The sequence below is a fragment of the Ixodes scapularis genome, unplaced genomic scaffold (genome assembly GCF_016920785.2).
Source record: "Ixodes scapularis isolate PalLabHiFi unplaced genomic scaffold, ASM1692078v2 PGA_scaffold11__112_contigs__length_91849675, whole genome shotgun sequence".
NCBI classification, from domain to species: Eukaryota; Metazoa; Arthropoda; class Arachnida; order Ixodida; family Ixodidae; genus Ixodes; species Ixodes scapularis.
Window position 1 is genome coordinate 97,550 of NW_024609837.1, and position 23,383 is coordinate 120,932.

Genomic DNA, 23,383 nt, shown 5'->3' on the forward strand with positions numbered 1-23,383 from the left:
AGCCCTATAGTCGAACAGACAGCCCCAAATTTTACGAGGGGCTTGATAACGGTGCGATATAACTTATTAAATAGCTAAAGTACGTATCAAAGACCGCATAAAGAAAACACCGAGTTTTTACAGTAGGGCCATGAAAACCCCGATTTTTTTCTCTTGCCAGTAAAACGTACATTAGCTATTTTAATAAGTTATATCGCACCGTTATCAAGCCCCTCGTAAAGCTTCGGGCCGTTTGTTCGACTGTAGGGCTCTGTACGTCGAATTGAAGTTTTGGGGTGTATTATATGGGACAAAGGGTGTAACGATACACCCTTTTACACCCTTTTTTCTTGAGAGTGTGCCGTCACCACGCGCTCGACAGTCGCGCACACCGCTATGGCCGCCATTGCGCACCCGACTGATGCCCCATATGGGTGCCAGCACATGCAGCGTGCGCGTAAACATGGCGTTGGCAAGCTTGCAATGGCACGGGCTTACCCGCATGAGCAGAGACATGGCGGCGTCTAGTCACCTTGCTCGCAATCCTCTATAGGGCACCAGTCGGGGCGCCATGCTCGCTAACGCGTATTTGTAGATCCGCCGAATAAGCTACATTCGCAATCATGGTCTGCCCTTATCCGGAGCTTCGCCTGAAATTGCAGGAAACACTTTTCTGTCTTTCACAAATGTTAAGAGTGCTCAGCAACGGAGCGAAACGATGGTGCCCGGGCTTTCTGTCACCGTTACCGTAAGCTCAGGAAGTTGCTTTATTGATTTGGAATGCTCGCCAATGGCATCTGTTCCGTACTAAGTGCTAAAGGTACGGCTCCGACAAGATGATCGAGAAAAGGAGCGCCGATTCACTTAGCGGAGCTTGTGTAACGTCTCTCTAGTGTAAGATTGGAGGGAATGAGCTGCGACGGCAGCGGCGACAGAACCTGAACTCGTCAAGGTTACGACTGTCAGCGCCAACCTGCCTTCTGAGCACACCGACTAAATGCATGGACCTTGTATCGCCGACGAGAGAACAGTGGAATAGACGTCTTGCGGGACTGCAAGAGGGACACGGAATGTGCACTGCGTGTTTGTACCAAGCGCCATATATAAAAATACGCAAACAAGCGATCGCCGTTTTTTTCATACTCTATATTTCGAAAGGGGCTCTGGTGAAAATTACTTTTGTCGTAGAATGTGCAACTCCTGGGCACCAACTTTGGCTTCAAATGTTGGTGTTCGACGATGTCCTCTTTGAAGAAAATACGAAAGAAAGTGGCGATGCCATGTTCATGTTAATTGTGTTCAACGGTCTATAGGACTTCATAACGCTTTTTTTTAGCCGAAAGTAGAGGCTAGATGAGGGGGCGAATTCTCATTCGTCCTACATAATTTCACAACGTACATTTTGGCCAGAACGTTTCGTGCATTGTCGTGGCCAAAACATCGTGGTTCGATCGCCACCGCTGCACTTTCTTCGGTATGGATTAGCACCGTGCCGGAACGCCGTTGCCTAGTCGCTGCGGTGTGAGGCACGTTAAAGACGGCAGGTTAGCAATCGAATGTGCTGGCCAAATGTTTTGCCCGTATCTCTAAAGAAGTTAGTCCTTGAGACTTTCGAAGTTCCGGCGGAAAACTGGTATTATACTTCCCGATGTCTGAAGCTTCGTACTTCAAATTTTACTTTTTACAGAGATAGCACTTGTAGGCTCTTCCCATCACTGGAAACGACGTCCGTGGTCGCTGTATTTGTCAGAGTAGTTATTGATGTTGTTATTTGTCGTAGGAAGGATTGTAGCGATCCTGCCAACTGCTTGAAAAATTATTCTGCCGCTCTCGGAAATCGAACGATTGCTGCCCGTTAAACGGACGCGCTACCACAGAACTACGCCACTTTTTAAACGGTTCATCGGCATTATGGATGCAGCATATCTCAAACACTCACCACACTGGGAGGGTATATATCATATGCAGCACAGAAAGTGTAAAATTCAAAAAGAAAGAGTATTGGAGTGTCGTTCACTAGGGAGTTCAATACCTCAAGGGACATATAAACGGCGCAACATATACCAGAGTCACTCCAGTTATGGCAAGATAACAACAGCCACCTGCGCATCGGTTCATCATTTCCTGTAGTTTAGATATAATGTTGAAGTGTTAAAGTTGTTGTTTTCTTAAGTAGGTCATCGAGCAAAGTAGCCCACTTTGAAAGTGGGCTACTAAATGGATAGACATGCAGTTGAGTTGAGTAACGAGTTCAATAAAATAAATGTGAACTTCGTCTGCTACACTGCTCACGTAACTGACTGCCGTGCGAGCCTTCCAAATGCTGAAAGGACCTGGAAGCATGAAGGGGGTCATACATTGTGCAACATCATGTTTTTCTACAAGTTGTAACCCGATTGAGTGTGGAGCAGTCGGCGGGTTCTTTTTTTAGACGGTTTAAAATTGGGCGAGTTGGTTATGCATAGTTACAAAGAGGGAAACATCGCCAAAAGTGCGGAGGACAAAGAACGAGGAACACACAGATCAAGCGCTGACTAACAACTAGTTTATTTCTGGAAATCCACTTACCGGTTGGTGGTTTTCCAGAAATAAACCAGTCGTCAGTCAGCGCTCGGTTTGTCTGTTCCTTGTTCGTTGTCCTCCGTACTTTTGGCGCTGTTTCCCTCTTCGTAACCTTTTTTTAGAGTTCGTTTTAGGATATCCCCCCCCAAAAAGGCATCCCAGCAATGAATGAAAACGTGTTCGACTGTCATTGACTGCTATATAAAAAACAAAACAAAAAACATTAGAGTCTGTAGAACGAATATCACTTTTCCCTGGTGCGAGACCTTAACGAGTAATGTTGCAGTGTGCAGTTTAAAAATGAAAGATTCTGCGGCTGGGGATGCACGTCTTTTTAGCCCTAGAAAGCACATTTTGACTTGGACAATTATTAAAGAATGAACTGTACAGGGGAGTTGCCAAAAATATAATTCAAGGGAGCTCGAGTAAGGTCTTTTCTTGAAATTCCGCCAAAAAGTCCGACGGATAAAAATTTATACGAATCAGCAACTTTTTTTTTAGGAATCCAACAGCTATCATGATACACGCTATTGGAGAAACAAATGTGGCAGGCCTAAGCCTCCCAGTGGGATAAGTAGGAAAACGAGTGTCACACCTGCTTTGTTTCCACCCACACTTCCAAATAAACAAAGTACAAATCCTGTGGATCTTTTGAACTTTAGCACAGTGGAGGATCTGAAATGCACACATAATTTTGACAATAATAATCTAAAAAAAAATGTTGCAAGCAGTTGCTTTCGCAAAAGTTGACCAGTCACGGTTAGGCTACCTCTATACACCTCTTTTCAGTTCATTACTAGCTGTCGAACAGTATGTCCTACTGTCACGAAATGGTTGAAGTGGAACGCCGAGATAGCTACAATAGTCGGTTACAGGTTAAGAAGGTAGCGGCAAATGCCCCTCAAAGGGAATCATATATCCCTCCGCTACCTCCGCATCCAATAGCGTCCCATCGTTTCCGTGACGTCGCGGCCAACGCGCGAGGAGGGTCTTGCCTTCCTGTGCATATTTGTTTTATGTTTCGACTTTGCATTAGCATTGTGGAAGCCACAAGAGGGAGATTCGAGTTTTCCCCCTCCGATGGAAACAAATACGAAATTTCGGGGATTAGCTTCCCCCTCCGATGGATACAAAGGCTGCTTGCAGGGGCTCGGTTCCCCCTCCGATGAATACAAAGGCCGCTTTCTTAAAAAGTGGGATCGGAGACAAGTTGGAATCCATTGAAGCGGAACAAGGAGCGTTTCCAGTGAACTCTTCTTTCGACTGCGGAAAGATCTGAAACGGACGCATCACGCTTGTGGGAGGAGCTTCTCCTACCTTCTTGACTTGTAACCGACTATAGTTGCTTCGTTCGGTTTGAAACCTTCATCTCTGCATGAATGGTTGCCCATGACCCGAACCAGAAGCCAACAAATTTTTTCAAGTTGACAGCTGCACTTGTTCTTTTAGAAAATTCTCTGGTCAAATGCAACAGCTTCGATAATATTTTTCTTGTCGCGGCAGAAAATAGACACGTCATCGGAATATGCTAATGACGATTTCCACTCGTTGTTTTGGCACGCTCCGGGATCGACATGTTTGGAGCGCGCGTCCGCCACTGGTCTTTCTCTCGTCGCTTTGGAGCAGCGCCGACTCCGGATGTCGGTTCGGAGCGCCCAAACCTCAATCCGACGATTTTTTCCGGAGCCGAGCGGAAGCCGACCTTTGGTGGCACGTGATTTTCTGCCTCACCGAGTGTGACAGCAATGGCGGAGGCGCTTTCCGGATATGAGTAGAGCCCACCGCGATGGGGGATGCCGGGAAGAGAGTAGGCCACTCTCGAAGGCTCGTCGTCTTCCGCTGGTGGAGCCGGAGGCGCGCCGGCTCCGTGCGGATCGCATGCTTCGTAGCGGATCTAGGCTAGTGACCCAAACCGACCAATGGAATTCGCCGGAAGACATCCCAAAGCACCGCATACGTAACGCGGTCTAAAACCTTCTGAAAGTCAATCTGGAGTGAAGCCACTTGACCTCCTTCGTCGGGGCAGCACGCTCGCACCTTGCAACATGAATATTTACGTTAGAAAACATGATTGCGCTTTGAAGACAAGTACATAGGAAGGACAGACAACACAGAGCGCTAACTTAAGTTAGCGCTCTGTGGTGTCTGTCCTTCCTATGTCCCCGTCTTCAAAGCGCAATCATGTTTTCTAACGTACCATACCAACTTGCCCAACAATCAGCACTTATGAATATTTAATTGTATGCTTCCACCTTTTATAATGCAAGGTTGATGCTCACCAACTATGTGGCAAAAGACATTCTGAAGTCGTCTCGTCAATATTTTGGTAAATATTTTGTAGTCAGCATTGCTCAGCGTGATTGGTCTATAATTTGTGACACGACGTAGTTTAGCAAGATCGTCTGACTTTGGTGTAAGGACAGCGTGCACTTTTAAGAGTTACTTTTAGAAAAAAGAACCCAGCTCTTACTTCACAACGTTTTATGGAATGCGACAGTAATTCGTCGGGGGACAGCCACTTTATGATTGGGTAGCTTACCTCTGCTGGCTGTTCAACTTTCACCAAAGAGATAGACCCTTCAAGCTTTTCCTCTTCATATTCTTGTTATTGTGATACTCTTTCCAACAAAGTTTTCACACTTCATTCGTCATGTTGGTGGTTACTCTTTTAGTGTCGAGTACCTACGACTATGTCTGCGCTTCATGGAAGTATTTTTGTTACTGCTGTTTTCACTACTCATACGTATCTTTGGTCTCTCGAATGCTGTTAGTTTTGTCGGGAGACGTGGAAGCTAACCCGGGCCCACTGACTCTCGCTATGCCATCTAGAAACCATTCTTTCAACAGTTGAAAGAATTGAGGCTTCGCAGACTGAAATTCTGGCAAAAGTAGCGTCTGTAGAAAACGGACAGAAGGAAACTGACGCAACAGTTCAACAACTGCCTACCAGGTTATCTGCGGTAGAAACAAGGCGAGATGTGACGAGCGCTACATCTGGCATTCCAACCGTTTTTAGCATGTCCGCCGAGCTAGCCAACATATAGAAACAATGCGAAGATAACGAAAACAGGTTTCGGAGATCAAATCTGTTATTTCTTGGATGCCTGGATCACCAAGCGCAAACACGGAGCCAATCGGAAAGACAAATTGCCGACTTCTGCGCAAACAATCTAGGCGTACAGCTGGATACCCCTAATCTAGAAAGGTCACCGAGCTAGCCAACATACAGCTAACGTTCATTATTGGCCAAGGATCTTCCCTAACAAACGTGTCTTCCGGTGTTCCGCAGGGGTCCGTTTTAGGGCCCCTATTGTTTTTATTATACATAAATGACCTTCCTAGCACTATTTCATCTAATATACGTCTTTTCGCAGATGACTTCGTCGCCTATTACAAAGTAAGAAGTGAACATGGTTAAAATTGCGCACAAATAGAAAATAACATTGGACAGAGAAGAGAGAAGATGACCAAGCGCAATTCTCTTCTCTCTCCACCGTTCCTTTCTATTTGTGCGCGATTTTAACCATGTTCAATCAATGCCAACTCGTCCAACTAACCCCCTTACTGAAGTAATAAGTGTTCAAGATAACAGCCATCTTCAAAGTGACCTAATTAAAATTAACAAATGGTGCAATGACGTGTTGATGTCGCTAAACAACTGAACGCAAACTAATTCGCTTCACTAGGAAAAAGTCTGTACCGTCCTCCAATACTAGCTCGACTCCGATTTAAATTAGACTGTTACTATGTATAAATATCTTGGTGTAAGAATAACATCGGACCTTTCCTGGAATAATCGTATTGAAGCCATCACTGCTGGCTCATCAAGAACCTTTGGACTAATAAGACGTAACCTACGGTCTGCATCTCCCCTTGTGCGCAAGCTGGCGTACGACAGGTACGTCAGGCCTAAATTCGAAAATTCCACCACCATCTGAAATGCCCATCAAATTTACCTAATTAACAATCACCAAGCAGTTTATGTTGTCTACCTATGATCCTTCATTCCGTGTTTCCGCCTTGAAAAGCCAACTAACCATGTCATTTTTGCTGTTCTGCAGGAAAGTCTCTCGGTTCTGCCTTTTTCGTAAAGTCTACTTCCCCATTCCAGACTTTAAAAATGAGTTACTATCACCCCCCGACGGCACATCTTCGCGCCTTAACAACACACGTGCCATTAAGCGTATTTCAGGCTCTACGAACGGATTTAACCGATCATTCCTTCCTCAGGCGATCAGGGACTGGACCAACCTCCTATCATCCATTGTCACCACTCTGTACCTGAATAATTTTCTATCTTGTATTAAACTTCATTTTTCTTCTTGTTAGTTTAATGATTTGTGTAATTATGAGCATTCCCGATTGTGTTATATGTGCTAAGGGTTTAGTTTTCTTTTGTGTTTTTTTTTAAGTATTTGCGTTTCTGTATTGTATGAATCTTGAATCTAATGCCCTCCTTATTGGAATGCCCTTCACGGGCCCTTGAGATGTAAATAAATGAAATGAAATGAAAGTTTTTGGTAATATTGAACGAAATCATCTTCAATGTTGTCGTTGTCAGACCGAATGGTGTTGTATTCAAATTCGCAAATCTCTTTAGCTAAAACATACTTGTTTTTTGAAGCGAATACTTTCTCTGTAGGTTGATCTTCAGCATGAAATGCGTACATTCAAGAACGCACAAAGTCACCTTGGTAACGTTTGTGATGAAAATGCTGCAGATTTGCGTTGTTACGTGCTAGACATCTGTTATACCAGTACCGGGATCTGCGCACTCTGGTCTCGTGAAATGCACGCGGAACATCATTAAGTTGCCTCTCCTTGGCGCGTGCCTGAAACTTCAGAATGCTTGATTGTTCAATTGCTGCTCGCTTTACTTCCTTTTTTAAATGTTCCCATTTTTTCAATACTGAGTCTCTTTTTTTTTTTTTTTCATCGCCATTGGTACAGATTTACCAATTAAAGGTATTTCACTTTCCGGTTCTTTCTAGCGTAGCTGTTACTAAACTATGATGAGTAAAAAAAGAATGTTTAAATTGGTCGTTTTTAAGGCTACTTGCTAAGTCTGTCGATACGTTAATTTTGTCAAGGCGAGCATGCACGACCAACTCGAAATGTGTGAACCTAAATTGCCTCTTCTAGTTGCCCTACTTAATTCATAAATTATTTTCTTGAAGAGGTTTGCACTAACTACTATCATTAATTTCTTTGTCCGGTTACCAATCGGAAACCTTGCATACACAATAGAAATCTACTAAAAAGACAACAATTTGGTGGCATTTCAAATATTGACGGAGATGGCTAAAACATATTACCCTTTCTTTTTTTTCTGCGCAGCATAAACGCAAATAACTCGCCAATCTAGGTCCGATAATAAAAAAAAAATCACTATGTCTTAGAGCTAAGCTCGCGCGCTCGCCTCTTCCATATTACTTCGCAAAATGACAATTTTTTATCAGCATCGATGTCGGGGAACACACGTTATTTTAGGACATTCGGCAGCTGTGCGTCATCACGACGCAACGTTATTGCAACGCTCTGGAAGGCTGTGCTTCAGCGTGCGATTGCTCGTCAAATGGAGGCAGCTTTCAGAGCTATGGGCTCGTGCTCCTCATTTTTTTTTTGCTTTTTTGTGCCAATAATTTGGAAGCCTGAGGTTTGAGCGTCGCCAGAAATAGAGAGGATCGCAGCATGTGCTGGCGCGTTTTTTTTTTCTTTCTTTCTTGGTGCTTTGTAAAAGAAATGATAGACGTTTACAAATTTCTGTAACGCAAAATTAGAGCACAGCTTTTGAGGAGGAGGAGGAGGAGGGGATGGTATGCCCCTCCTCTTCCTCCGTACCCTCTCCTCCCCCTCTCCTCTTCCTTTTACCCTCCTCCTCTCCTATTTCCGCTGAATTTGCTCATGAGTGACGTGACACAAAATCGTGACATACTTTTCCCCGCTAAATTTAGCGGGGAAACTGAATTGGTGTTGAGGTCACGTGACGTAAATTTCCCCGCTAAATTTAGCGGGAAAAATTTGATGTCCCATAAAGTGTGCGGTTACGCCGACGCCGATGGCGACGCTGACGCCGATGGCAACGCCGACGCCGATGGCGACGCCGACGCCGATGGCGACGCCGACGCCGATGTCGACGCCGACGCCGACGCCGCTCGACCCGGAAACTTGCGCGCAAGAGCTGTGCTCTAAAACAAATTGTCGTCGATTGATGATCCACACACTGTGGCTCTCGAGGCGAACGGTATTTTGATGACGCTACGGTCTTTCAAAATCCCACATTTCCTCGCAATCTCTTCCGGCACGTCGCGGTATCGATTTGGCTTCCGCGAGCATAAATACGAAGGTGGTTTTCTTGCGCAACGGTAATGGAATCCGCAAACAGGAACGCAATCTTTTCGTTCGGCTAGTTTCGGAGCTAGTTAATAACCAGCATCGCCCGAAACGCACAGAACCGTCTGTTTGTCGACGCCTGCAAGTACCTCTCGGCTGTTGCATTATAAACGGGTGGCCGGAGGATTGGCTTGGGCTCGCGGATCGAAAATCCGCGCCACTCTTTCAACGCCTGACAGAATCAATTTGAAGGGGATTGGGCGGTTTCGACGCTTAAAGTATGTGCTCCCTTAAATTATTTTTTTGTTGTTGTTGTTGCTATAGACTAAGATTTGCGCTGCGTGGTGTAAATGATAAATATTATGGAATCGCGGGGAATGGGATGAAGTTTTATTCGGCTCGTGGGCGTACGCATTGCGAAGCCTTATAAATAATGCGTGAGGGACGCACGGCGGGTACAAAGTCTCATCGGATTTCTATAGACGCCTCCGAGATAAAGTACGCTAGAGGATTTGGGAAAAGGGATAGAAGGAATCTCCCGCGAGGGCCCGGAATAACTAACAACGTAATTTCAGAAAAAATAAGTTTTTTTTTTCTTAAGATCTTCGTTAGGTCTTTCCGCTAGACGTTGGCTTCGTCTCGTTTGCGAGGCTCAGCGCAGCCTTTTGTTTACGGGGAATCTGTTAAGTCGATCGCAGACACACCTCGAGTACATCCTACAGAAGACAGTTTTCAGACGCTGTCCGCCGACGGGTGTTTCCTCCTTGCACGATGGTTCCTTCCCATTCCTCATACAAAAGTATGAGGAATGTGAAGTATTCCTCATACAGGTGTCGAAGTGTATATGTATGTATCGAGATGACGTGCTTCGAACAGGCTTTCACTATGGGCTGCGTGCTTGCGGCTTGAACGAAGAGTGGGTTTTATGAGCACGCAAAGTGACAGGCTTGGCCGGCACGCAGGTCTGGTGACATCATGGGACTTGAGGTGACGTTTGGGTGCCCCGCCAAGTGATGTCGAGTCACGGGGTGACGTCACCTGGCACTTTGACGTCAGGCGACATCGGGACATCACGTGACATGCTGACGGCGTGGTGTGACGTCATGTGAGAACACGACACGACCTGACGTCAACGCACGTGGCTTAAGCTCATCTCGTTCGCGACCCATTCTGTGCGTCTCCGAGTTTATCGCGCAGGATCACGATATTCTTAGTTTTTAATGCGGAGGCATTGACTGTCCTGTGGAGCAAATCGACGCCATCAGCTTGGAAATCACACCAACCATTGGCCCAACGGCACCTAAAATACCCTTTCCCAAGTGAAGCCGATTCCTGATGGATTATGCCCCCTCTGGCTGGCGCGCGCGCCAACTTAGGTGTCCTCTTTCATTTTAATTTTCGTGCGTCAGTGCACAGACAGGACACGTTTACTCGTTGCCAGTTCAGTAAGCGTAAATTCAACGGTTCTTCGATGCCAAGGCCACGATGCTGCACTTTTCTTCATCCAAGCACCAGGCATTATACAGCAAACATGTAAAATAGGCCAATTTATTAATTGGTGTCTTTCTTTCTTGCTCTATTCCGGTGTACCAGGCCAACTGGCACAGACATCCGGCCTTTCTGGTACAACTGAAGTCCGCTCGAAACGAAACAAAGATAAATATTATCCGCACAGGAGGCGAACGCGAGGCAACCATTGGACTCGAGCGCTGTGTAAGCGCAGCGCCTTCTACTAAATCGGGCTTCGTCAGACTTCGGGCACCTCGATCCGGAGTTGTTGTGGCAACGATGTTTTCTCTATGGTCGGTGACATGATAGGAACTAAGCAAAAGTTCCGCCTCTAGGACAAGCTCGTTGCTTTTCGCGGGCTTTGGCTGCGCGTGCAACAAAGTCTTATCAATGGCAGAAAGAAAGATGGCGCTCGAGCCGGAGCGTCTACTGCATTCTTAACCTGTCATTAACTAAAGCACGACGCTCTTTTTTTTTAAATGAATGTTTTCGAGTGGGACCTTCTAAGGCCAAAAATTAGTCGCCACATTTGTCCGTTCGTTTTTTTGATGCCTTTCTCCGCTACATTTAGCGGAGTATTGACTCCTCGTAACCTACGGCACCATGACAGAACAGCACACGACAAAACAGCACGGTCAAAACAGCCCGCGTCAAAACAGCACAGCGTCAAAACAGCACAGCGACAAAACAGCACGCGTCATAATAGCACACGACGAAACAGCACAGCGTCAAAACGGCAGAACGACAGCAGAGCACGTGCCAAAACAGCACGACGTCAAAACAGCGCAGCGTCAAGACAGCACAGCGACAAAATAGCACAGCGTCAAAACAGGACATTGATAATATGACACACAGCACAGACGTCTGCAGTCTTCCCTCGGTTTCCAGCATCCAGATCCATACCGACTCATCGAGGCACTCAAAACCGAGCAGAGCCTCAGCCAGCAGAATCTGGTAGATAGCCAAAGGGGATGCAGACCGTCGGGCTCAAAGCCCTATGCAAAGATCTCGCAAAAGCTACGAAATATCTTATCCCAGTATGGCGCTCAGCCCCTCATTGATACCCTTTTGGGCTGCCGCTTTTTCTACACTATGTAAATTGAATGCTAAAGGAGAGAGCGAGTCGAATAAAATCTATTCTTTAGGACATCATTTTTACTCTTGCCTCTGTCTCCAAGTTTGTTTTTCCTACTACCGTAGATGTTAATCGGTATACCCAGAAGACGTTTCGCAGTATAAATATGCTGCTAAAGTAACCTCTGGGAATTTACGTGCCAAACCAAAGAAGGACATATCGCGCACTTTAGCGAAGGACTGATGGTGAATTCGCCAAATGAGGATCTTTGGAGTTCTTCTGATATTCTGTGGAAATAACTAAACTCTCGATTACAGGGTGCATTATTTGCAAGACCTTCATGTCAGCGTCCTAACTACAAAAAGGTTAACAGCGTAAGATTAATCTCTAACTTTAAGGAGCTGTCAGAAATATGGCTTCATTCACTTTGCAGACTCCGCTATAAATGAAATCGTCCATGAGGTTCACAGTTAATTGCGGCTGTAAAACTAAGTGGTTGCCAAATAAGACACTCATCCCTACTACATCTGAATTAAGATACGAAACTTGATTGAAACTCATCCTTGCTGACATGTTTGGCCAGCGAAGCTGATGAACACAATGGCAATTGATGTTATGAGTACATTTGACATTTGACCCTTTTTCTTTTCTGACTATTAACGACACGAAAAAATCCGACAAGCGTACAAACAACAGCTTCACTCCAAAAGGAGGTTCGAACAATTCCATTTAATTGTTTAAAGCTTTCCGCCTGTCATTTATACGGGAATGCTTTTCGCTGGATGCCGATCGGTAACTCCTGTTGTGCCAGTAATTGTGGTTCACTACCAACTTCCGTGCCTTCCAGACTGGGTCCGACAGATCCAGTGGGGGGTCGCGAAGCAATTGCTGCCCTCAGTGTTTTTTTTATGGATTTCAGCTGAGCTAGTTTCAGTATACATTTTATTATGTTGACTAACACTAGTAATCATCAATGAATCATTAAAACTGCCTCTTGTAGACTTGTGAAAAACGTGGGGGTGTCTCCGGGTTGCGGAGTTTGGTAAGCACTGAAATAGGAAATAAATTCCTTTATAACCTAGCGACATTAAATGAAGGGGTCAAGGAGGTTCGAAATTATTCGCGCAGAGAGAGGTAAAAAGCGCGCTCGAACTTGCTATATACGTGCTGTTTTGTCGCTGTGCTGTTTTGACGCCGTGCTGTTTTGGCACGTGCTCTTCTGTCGCTGTGCCGTTTTGACGCTGTGCTGTTTTGTCGCGTGCTATTTTGACGCGTGCTATTTTGTCGCCGTGCTGTTTTGACGCTGTGCTGTTTTGACGCGTGCTGTTTTGACCGTGCTGTTTTGTCGCGTGCTGTTTTGTCGTGTGCTGTTCTGTCGCGTTCCCGTAACCTACACATCAATTTAGTTGCCGCGCTGAATATAGTAAGAAAACTGACGTCCTGTGGGCCTACAGACCAATAGAGCGATTTAGTTTTCCCGCTAAATTTAGCGGGAAAATTGACGTCAATGACCGATGCACCAATAAAGTTTCCTCGCTAATTTTGGTGGGGAAATCGATAAAAAAAAATATAAATTCTGCCTCATTCCCGAGACGACCTTTTGCGTAATGAGTCGCCACGAACTGACTTATAAAAAGGACTTGGTTTAATATTTACATGACCGCGGTGAGATCCATCCCGACAATTGCCCTGCCTTTTCGTCGCCCCAAAAACCCGAATGGTTCTTCACGCGCCATCCCTTCTTCTTCGTCCTCAGTCCCAGACACGATCTCGTTCACCAAAAAATGTCACAGGCGCGAGACAGAATCGCCCTCCACTAGTCAATTTCCAACACGACCGTTCAGCGCCTTCTCAACAAAGGGGAGCGATTGTCGCTTAATACTGCATGCAATGCAATATAGGAATTTCAAAATCAATGATTGCCAAGGTTTTTTCCTTGTTTTCTTTTGCGAAAGTGTTTCTGCGGGCGCGCTCAAGGCGCTGCTACTGTTCGGAGGCCATTGACAGTGAGCCTCGAAGGGCAACGCATTAAAACACTACACAAGCAGAGAGGAAGATAGTATGTCGTCTACGTACTAACTATAGCTTGACCCCCCATATTACTACAACCTCAAAGGGATCATTGACCACAACGAGGGATCAAGCTGCAGTTTATTGTGCAAACGCCGGGAGGTGGTGTTATCCAAATAACGTTCGCGGCTCATTACACTCGTGACGCATTTCTATATGTAACCTTGAATGTAGCCGGTCTTGGGTAAATCATGAGGGCGATAGATTCAGTAGTTGTGCGTAAATAGAATGTGTTCCTCTTTGCTGCCTTTATTTTAACTTGAGGTCACGCCGCTCGTGACTCGGGTAATAAGAATGGGGCGGTTCGTCGCTGGGGGGTGCATCAGACCCTTTTCAAAATTCAGTGCCATCTGGTGGTTCAAAATGCGGTTTCGATTTCGACGAACTGATAGCGGTCATGAAATTATTTCATCGTGGATCATCAGTTGGTTTTCCTCGATCACTTGATAGTTCTTTAGTTTCGATGGTGTGACCAGCACGAAGCCGACGACCCCATAAGCCCCTCGATTAATATTTCGCCATCAGAAGACTCCAGAGCTTAAGTAGTCTCAATGGGGTGATTTGGCCCTCACTCCGAAATAAACGCCTACGCAGACGTTGTATCTAATTCGCGCGTCGTGTTGTGATGTGTTCAAGAAGGCAAAGGTCTCATTTATGCTCCGCTTGGTAGTGTCTTCAACTTGTTCCCTCATCAGCCTCAAGAAGGCCGCCATTAGAATGGCACAGATCCCTCACTCTGAGATTATGATAGCGAAACACTTTGCAAGAATGAACCTTGAAAAGTGCCTATTGATGGTCGTAAAGATCTAAAAAATATATATATATTTATGTTGAAGCGCTCCTGTAGACTTAAAGCTGAGGCGGCAGGGTGACCATGCCGATTTTGTGGGATAATATGGCGTTAGGTTTTTATTATTTGAATATAATAAAAAAAAAAGCGAAATTCAGATTGCAGGTAAGCGTTCAGACAAAGTGAACTCGGCCTTCCTCTTACGTATTATCAGCGCCATCGCCGTGTTTTTTTGTTTTTTTTTATGACCCGCAAGTGGTATTACACGAAGGCGTGGGCAATCATGGCCATACTGGTTCAGGCTTTAGGTTAAACGTTTACCCAGTACAGTACGAATGCTGGCCTGGGGTTTTTGCACCAAGTAGTATTGACGTACGAACCTCTTGCTTCGTCACTATTATGTTACCCAATGTATGCATTTTGCAAAGCATCAGGATGGTATACTCTTTTTTTTTTTTCCTTTTCAGTGGTGTAAAGCATAGGCGTAACGTATGCAGGCTGGAGCCGACGTTAGGCGAACTGGAGCTGAAAATAAAATTCAAAAAAGCTGCATTCCTTATAATAGGCGACTAGCTAGTCCGCTCTTGACAAAGTTTACCCTATAAATAATAACATAAAAAAATTTTAACCGACACGTTAGTGTGTGTACAATATTTTCCACTTGCGTTGGGATAGCATATTCTGATATTACACCGAGGAATCTCTTTGAAAGGTGGCTCTTCAGCTAAAAGTAAAATAAGAGAATCGCAGTAAAAATACGGAAAGCTCAGGAAGCTCTCCGCTGTACTGGGGGCAGTACGAAACTCGGAAACTAAGAAAACTGACAAGAAACAAACAAACAAATAATCAGGCAAACAAACATACAAACAAACAAGCAAACACACAAACAAAAATAAACATATACACACACTTACGCACACGCAAACACGCGCGCGTGCCGATCCATCGCATTGCTGAGTTTTTTTGCTTTCTTTTGTCGCCAAGGTATTTCGAATTTTCCTCGCAAAAAAAGTCGTTCAATGATGTTCCCTAAAGTGAATGTGACAGTTTCCTTTGACCTCAACTTCGACAGAGGCGATGAAGAATGTGCTCACGGTGTCGCAAAGAATGCTTAAAGGAGCAACTTCTGTGAGAAATTCCAGTGTTCTGCGACACCGAACTTCGATTCTGCCGCTTTTCTTTTCCCCGACGGTCTTTCACTTTCTTAGAAAAAGTAACATCATGTTTTTGCAGCTTAGTTTTGTCTGTTCATTGCTCCGATTCGCTCTGATCGCAGGATAGGGGGAAGACCTCAAAGCAAGCTGCCTTGTGGCCTACCCACTATCCTTCTATCAGAGCCAATCATATCTCACCATTCCCGACGTCACCACAACCCCAGCCAAAGAAGCAGACCAACTTGCGCTCCGCATCGACCTCCACGCTGTTTGCAAACAACTCCGCATACCAAGTGTGGCCACTGCGCGTGCGCAAGAACCAGATCCACGTCAAGCTCACGCGCCGCCTCGATAGCAGCGCCACAGCAGCTGTGCGACGTCAGAGCCGTCTGGTGCGTAAGCGGAGGGCAAGTTCGTCTGCTTCTTTGTAGTGGTTGCGATGATGTCAGAACGCCAAGCTCTTATTGGCTGATTGAAAAAAAAAAATAGTTGGTAGACTTCAAGGCATTTAGCATTTATCCACTATACTTCCGATCCAAGCCAATCACAACTCGGCGTCTTTCTGACGTCACCACAACCCCCTGCGCAAGAAGCAGAGGACTTGCTCTCCGAATAGCCTCCTATCTCGCCCATACATTAAAGACTAGTCCCGAAGTGGCCACAAATGACGTCACAGGAGCTGGAGTGTCATGATGTCGGACGTCGCGATCCCGGTGGTTGGTCGTAGAAGTTGCGGCCAAAAGCACGAGCAGACGGGAGTGTCGCCGTCGTCACGGCGTCTCACCACCTGGCTGCCGAAGCTTCCGTGGGCTGCCAAGCTGGAGCGTGACCCGCAGCAGAAGAGGCGTCCGCCGCCTTCATCACCGCTGTAGCCAACCTCACAATGGAAGCCATCGAGCAAAAAGCCCTAAGCACGTTTCCTTCCATACCCACCCTGTTTCTCCGTTACGTGAACGATTGCTTTTGTGTTGCCAAGATCAGAGAGGGTCGGTCGCCTTCTCAAACACCTCAATTTCATCCATCCAGACATTCGATTCGCGGTCGAACGTGAGTCTAACGGTTGCCTTCCATTTCTGGATGTGTACGTGGAAAAAACAGTGAACAATTTAACCCTCCAAGTATACAGGAAAGCAACACGCACCGGTCGCTACTTAAACTTCTCATCAGGCCACCCCACAACTCACAAATTTTCTGCGGTTTCGGTGCTCTTTCGACGCACCCTCACGGTCTGCTCAACAAACAATTCGCTTAAGATGGAAGTCGATCTTATAAAATGAGACCTTCGACAAAAAAACTACCCCACCGGATTGGTCAACAAGATATACAAGAAACTTCGTCACCGTCCTACATCCAAGAACAAAACCACCTCCAGCCGCATGTGCGTCCCGTACCTCCATGGCACGAGTGAGGTCCTAGCCCGCATTTTGAGATCGTACGGCATCGCAGTTGCACATAAACCCGTCTTAACTATAGGCCATTTTCGTCCTCATCCGAAGGATCGTCCCCCAAAAGAAAAAGCTCAAGGCCTGATATAAGAAATTCTTTGTGCTGAATACGACGCCTCTTATGTGGGGGAAACGAAGAACTTTCCCGAATCTCTGCGCAGACAAAAAGTATGACGCAAAGAAGAAAGACATCCAAGGCAACGCGCTGGAGGAACATGCTCAGAAGACACTCCACGTCATTGGCATTGACAGCAGTTCCATCCTCGACAGAGAAAGAAACTGGAGACACCGGCTCTTATCAGAATCTCGGCACATACAAAAATACTAACAACAATCTGAACCAATCCACTGGAACGCTTCCAAGCAACGATATACACGGGCTCTGATGCGCCACACACAAAAACAGAAGACAATACTAAGAGAGAGAAGAAGAAAATAACGGCAGATTGGCTACCTTTGGGCCCACATACAGTCACCCGTGAACAAGGAGCCGAGTCGGCTTCGTAACGTCGGGCACAGGAAGACATTGGTTAGAGTCTAAAAAGTACCCTTTCTTATGCCTGTATTAACAAGACCGACGAGATCAGTAGTTCTAGTGTGTGTTTTACGTAAAAAAAAAAATATGTTCTTGTCTGCTTGGCGCAATTTTTAGCAAGGTGACCTCATTGCCGCGAATTCTGAAATGTCTCGTGTTATTCTCGCCCGCGGGCGCTAGTTGTCGTGCTTGACGACGCCTGTCACCAAATGAAACGTACAGTTGGGGATATCTCAGTACCACTCACCGCGGTCACTCTGAAAACTTCTCGTTCCTATCAAAGCGGGAATCAGGATAGAAAAGCCGTGCATGTTCAATTGGACTATCAGAGACGTGAAATTTGATTGTAACTGCTGTTTTAAAGTATGAGGTAGGAACATTAAAAATAAAAGAACATGCGAAGAGAGTGTTTCGAGTCACGTCCAATAGTATACAATCATGGAAGATGCGCCTATAAACCTTAGAAGAATGCGTTTTTTTTCGTCATATGTATCTCTCTTTTTCTCGCTCCTTGTTTCTCTCTCTCTCTCTCTCTCTGTGTCTCACTTTAATGCCGCGAATTCAAGGGTTTCTGATTATGAGCAGCTTTGACAACAATAATGCAAAACCAAAACAAACTTACTAATTATTATATATATATATATTTTTACGTAGCTAAGGCTGTTTGCGCGTGAATACGCAGCTAAGGCCGCTTGTGAGTAAATAAGTGTAACGGGAACCTGAGCCACAAAGGGCGTATGCGTGTCTCAACCACACTGACAGGGCGGCGAAAGCTAAGTGCTGCTTCAGTCAGCCATCCTTCGGTCCTGCACCACGTGATCACGCTCTTTACGCATACCCTCGGGCGAAGAGCGGCGGCAGGCAAACGAAAGCGACGGACTGGACCCACGAACATGCAGCTTCGATCGCCTTATCGAAGCCGTATATATATATATATATATATATATATATATATATATATATATATATATATATATATTACAAAACGACACAAGCCTTTTTTCGTTGCGACGAGTCGTTTCCGCAATATCGAATTTGTCCACCTTCGTTAAACATCCTGTATATATATATGTATAATTTTTTTTTTTAGGAGGCAGTTTGAAAGGCAGTTTGAGGAGGCAGTTTCCTCAATTTCTACCCGGCATAGTACGGTTGAAAACATCGTCTCGCCTTCGCTATGCCATTGAAAGGTGTCCACCTCGAAAAGCGAAAATATAATTCGTTCTTGTTTAACGTCGCTTACATTTTTTTTTTTTTTGCAGTTTCATATGTTTCATTTTTTTTTTCGCCAACACTTTATCGGAAAAGAGATCCGAACGTTGCGCCCCAAGTGTCTAAGTTGAGAACCGAACCCACGGGGACGACAACAACTCCAGCAAATATTTGTTTCTGTATCTGACGCAGCGCTCGGCTGACGTACACAGGTGCTTCCTCAGGCAAGCGCTGCAGCTGACGCAGCACTCGTGTTCTCTTTGTGGCCAGCGTTCGACAAACAAAGACGACGCAAAGTGTCTAAACATACAAATCGGTTGTGTTGGCAAAAAAAGAAAAATCATACAAAATATCCGGGGTTTTTAATTTTAATTCGAGGAGATTTATTACAAAATATTCGTAAGAGGTACAGTCAGCTCGGAACGAAACCCGAACGCCGGAACGCGTGGCCATCGATGCAGGCTGCTCCACCTGGAAGGCCCCTGAGAGCTCATTAAAATGCGCCGGGGTGCGAGAGTGCGGGTTCTACTAAGATGAGCTCAACCCTCGCGCGGGGCGTCTGGGACTTCCGCGTTTCGCCGGTGGCGCGCTGTAAGCGCCGTCATTCGGGGTGCTTTTCTGTCGCCGTATACTTTCTCCCAGTCCACACCGGGCGGCCGCTTAACCTGGCCGTAGCTGTTTGCGATAGGCCTTGCTCAGACAGGGTGATGAATTTATTCCGCTTCGGAATTGATACGCCTCGCATATCGGTGGTTACCAAAGAGAGCGTCAGCAAGCAATTGCTCGCTTTTTAATATTAATCCGCGTCGATCTGTTGCAGCTTTTTTTTTTTTTTTCATAAAGAGTGTGGTCGTGCGAATAAACAAATTTTATTTCGCGTTTATGACGTTTCACTATTTCTCAGAAACCGTGCGTGGCACGTTGTTCACTGGAGCCCCAGCGTGTTTCCGGTGACACGTCATCAAGCACTACGGGTCTTCTGAGCACGAAATGTTTCAACCTTCATTTCGCCCTTGCCATACACAAAGCGATAATGGATGACAGCGCCGAAGAGATATCGCTGGGAATCCGATACACAAAGTGAGTGACAGTGCTTTTTTGTATCGGATGTAGCGGCGCTTACAGCGCGCCACCGGCGAAACGCGGAACTCTCAGACGCGCCGCGCGAGGGTTGAGCTCATCTTAAGCGCGAGGCACATGCACAGCAGAATCGTCCGATCCGACGTCCGATCCGACAGTCCGAACGCCGCTCAGTTTGAGACGCACGCTTCCGACCTTGCATGCGACACGACGATCCGTTCGGCTCCGCCCAGGAGATCCAAGCACTCTAGCGGAGGTCCGCGTTCATAGATCTCTGGTCCCAGATTGACGGTTCTTTGCCGGGATCATATTTCTCGAATGGAAGAGCGGGATCCACGCCTCCACGCGTCCGGCTTCCCGTCGCCCGTCCCGTTTTTTTATTCGTCCCGCCAGACCCAGCAGGTCATCATGACGTTCGCTCTAGCTGTGCTGTCATTGGCTGGACGCTTCCGACAGTCCGTCCGCCGTGCGAAACTATCTGGAGCGTTGGACGCACGCCAGATCGCCGATCCGACGTCTGAAGTGACCAAATTTTTCGGATCAGGCAGTCGTACTGCCGGATCGGACGTCGGATCGGATGCATTTTTCCGCGCATGTGTCTCGCGCTTTAGTAGAACCCGCACCCTCGCGCCCCGGCGCATTTTCATTAGTTCTCAGGGGCCCTCCAGGTGGAGCAGCCTGTATCAACGGCCACGCGTTCCGGCGTTCGGGTTTCATTTCGTGCTGACTGTACACTAATGTGGTTTGTGCAGGTGAGTTATACGGTTGGGGCGACACAATATAAGAAGGGTAATTCTCACGACAAGTAGAATAATTAACTACGTTTTTAATAAACTTCTTCGTTTGTGAAAATAAACGTATGCTTGCCATTAGAAGCTTGATCAGCGTCATCGAAAACCACCGAATCAGTTATCATTCTAGGTTAGTTATAATAATTAGGCATTAAGTGAACATATTTTACAAAGCACATAGGAATCGCGGGGGTGCACCAAAGCTACAGCTTGTGCAACACACGCAAGGCCATTGGTAAGAAAACGCGGACGATCAGTCAGATGGTCATCCGCGTTGCGCTTGTTCATCCATTGGCAACTTTGGTGCACCCTTTCTCTTCCCACGCTCTTCGAGTCGTTTTAAAGATGTAGTTATTTACTGGTTCTCGATCATGCTCGGCGAGTTTCTAATTGGAACTATATGTTAATTATCACTACTTAAAAAGGTAATAAACTTTTTAGTTAATCTTCCGACGACTTATCGCGAGGATCAGCCCAGCATATCATGCTCCCCTGGTCGTGTAACTCACCCGAACAAACCGCACTAATGTACAGTGCGCTGCAATATGAAAGACCCACTGGGAGTGCGTGGCCGAGGCGGTGGCCGGAGGGGGCGCTGCGAGCGCTCCAGGTAGTTCTAATCTGCTTCAAGGGGAGGGCGCTCACTCGGGGCTCAGCACAAACTGATAAGCGAGTTGCGTTTCAGCGCTTTAGCTGTGCCCCGAGTGGGCGTCCTCCCCTCGAAGCAGAATGGAGCGCTCGCAGCGCCCCCTCCAGCCACCGCCTCGACCACGCGCTCCCAGTGGGTCTTTCTTATTGCAGCGCGCTGTACCTATCTATCACGAATGTTTCGCGCGATAAATCTGTTCGAATGCAGTTCAAAACACCCTGTATAGAAGCGCCATCTGCGGGCCGCCATTTTTATCTACTGGACTGTGGCATGAGTTCGTGGAATGCGCAGTAGCCGCCTTCTGCGAAATATCAGACTCCCCGGATACGTCCACAGTTCAGCGTCTTCGTATTTTCGTCCCCTGGTGATAAGCGCTGGAAAGGTGTACACCGAAATGTTGATAACTCCCTGTTCCACACCCTGAAATGCCGGCCCTCAAATATGCCACTAAAGGAACATCATCTATTCTAAAGGAACATCTAGACAAAAAAAAAGAAAAGCAGAAAATAAGAAGGTTATTAGAGTTGGTTGTCTGCTTTTCTTATTTGGCTGGAGTAATTTTTCAAGCTCTCACATTTCCGAAGCAGCTCGCCCTCCTACCATTTTATTTTCGCGCAATTCTACGACAGGAAGCAGGCTTTTATTGCATCTCGCCTTCTGCATTCGATTTTTCTTATGTTTTTACGCTCCTTTTTTCTAAACATTCCGGAACTCATAAACGAAGCAATTTGTCTCACACTTAGGGGAATTTTTTTTTTTTTTTTATCTGAGCCGGGTAGTTGAAGCACAGTAAAGTATTAAACCTGAAAAGCTACGTACGCAACTAGAAGTCTTACTTTAATTAACGTAATTTTATATTGCGACGACGGGGCCGCTGAGATGGTGTAGTGCACGTTTGCAGAATAATTAGCATAATACTGTTCGGAATAAATCTGCTTGACAATTATTGAAAGAAAGAAAAAGAAACTCTGGCATATTTATTAAGTATATTTAAACATCGTAGTGACTGTCGGCCTGGTGTCGAATCCCGGGCGATGTTTCCTGAAATACTCCATTGGCAGGAATTGCAGGAACGGGGCTTCGACGTAAATTCCACGGAAATGCGCTCAAATTACTCCTCATAGCTTAATGAGTCCATGCCTTCGTTATATAATATTTCAATGGTGAGAAAAGTCAGGGTTAATTAACAAAGAACCGACAGTGTAACCTTAGCAGATGTTACCTTCACTGGCAACGACTTCGAAACACCTAAACCAAAGGTTGGGGACGTGTCCTAAGTTTTGTTTTCTTTGCCTGCGTTTTTCTGGCACACAGTGTCCATTGTTTTAGTTCAGTCCAATGCTAGGTTTACCTGTCACGAAAGTCACTATTTTTAGACATCTTTATTGATGAATACCGAAATGACCTATCTTAAAAACCTAACTTTGTCAGTAGCCTTGAAATGATGTCAGCTTAAAACCTCCATCTTTGAATGCAAGATCAAAATTCACTTTAATGTCCTTTTAACGCTGTCCTTGTTTCTCAGTGCCGTTGTGCCGTTTTGTACTTGGGTGCTTTTAACCAATGAGATAGAACCCCAATTCATTACAAAAGTAGTAGTAGTAGTAGTAGTAGTAGTAGTAGTAGTAGTAGTAGTAGTAGTAGTAGTAGTAGTAGTAGTAGTAGTAGTGGTAGTAGTGGCAGGGCCGAATTAAGGTACGGGGCTATGAGTGCTGCAGCTTATAGGGCCCCAGGCTGCCAAGGCGCCCGTGCTACCCCCGGAAATTTGAAAAAAAAAAAAAAAAAAAATGGTAGTCGGTTTTACTTCAAAACAGCTGACACATAATGCAGGTACAAAACTGACAGGAGTTTCTGTGCCCTGTCTTTCTGGTGTCGCCCCCCCCCCCCTTCCCCCCCCCCCCCCCCCCCCCCCCCGAATGCCATAAAGTTATCTTTTCTGGACGAGCTGGAGTTTGTGAGCTCGTTGCAAAAAGACTGTGCTTGAGCACCAAAATGTAAGCGTTGCCTTCGTTCTCCTTGTGGGAGGGAGCAGATCTATCGACGTTGACGGTCCCGTTGAAGTCTCTTCTAATAGAAGCGAGATGAAAGGACCGCCACGGAGTTCGCTATTGTACTAGGGCCGCCTCGACACGTTTTACGGACAGTGGAGGATCGGAAGGCAAGCTAGTGTTGCCGAAGGCTACACGAGCAACATACATG